This window comes from Octopus bimaculoides, chromosome 5, assembly GCF_001194135.2.
Source record: "Octopus bimaculoides isolate UCB-OBI-ISO-001 chromosome 5, ASM119413v2, whole genome shotgun sequence".
Lineage (NCBI taxonomy): Eukaryota > Metazoa > Mollusca > Cephalopoda > Octopoda > Octopodidae > Octopus > Octopus bimaculoides.
Window position 1 is genome coordinate 83,788,051 of NC_068985.1, and position 1,053 is coordinate 83,789,103.

Below are 1,053 nucleotides of genomic sequence, written 5' to 3' on the forward strand. Positions count from 1 at the left end.
TATATATATTTATTTATCTATGGGTTTCAGCCAAGTGGCTGTGGTCATGCTGGAGCACCACCATGACTTTCCGTCTTTATGCTGTGCTCTCTTCACGTTCCTTGAATGGCTCTTCTCTTCCACCTGATATAGTCCAATCAAGAGTTTTGATGGCACATCTGGTGTGTAAGAGAATTTGACATCGCTGCCCTAAACTGTGTCTCATTTCGAGCCATTGGTTCGTCTGGTATTGTGGAGAGGGAAGCGTCGAGTTTTGTCTTGAAGACCTCTATATCTTGAAGACCTCTATAAGTTTGTTAAAAGATCTCCATTTCTCTAACCCCTTCGCTCTGCAGCTTCACCCCTCAACATACACTTCTAAACATCAACCATATTGATTTGTCCCACATCTGTATCGTATATCTCATATCTCCATATCTTTCTAGATTTTTGATTGTATCTCCCTCTCATCCCTTACACCTTCACCTTGCTGAATGCGTCAACAAACCAACCATGTCACTTGCATATCAACATCAGTTGCAACCATTTAGTTGTGTTTGCCTTCTTTTGATGTTTTGAACTCATCAAAAAATATATCACTTCATCATTATCACCACCACTGACCTATTTGTTGATACAGTATATATGGATACAGTATAACAAACTGTATCCATATAGTCATCAATCTATCTAACTTGATGTCTGTTTGCATATATATGTATGTATGTATGTATATCACACACGCATATATGTATCTATGTAATATATATCATATACATGCACACACATGTATATAGGCGTAGGAGTGGCTGTGTGGTAAGTAGCTTGCTTACGAACCACATGGTTCCAGGTTCAGTCCCACTGCATAGCAACCTGGGCAAGTGTCTTCTACTATAGCCTTGGGCCGACCAAAGCCTTGTGAGTGGATTTGGTAGACGGAAACTGAAAGAAGCCCGTCGTATATATGTATATACGTGTGTATGTGTGTGTATGTGTTTGTGTCTGTTCCCCCAACATCGCTTGACAATCGATGCTGGTGTGTTTACGTCCCCCGCGACTTAGCAGTTTGACAAA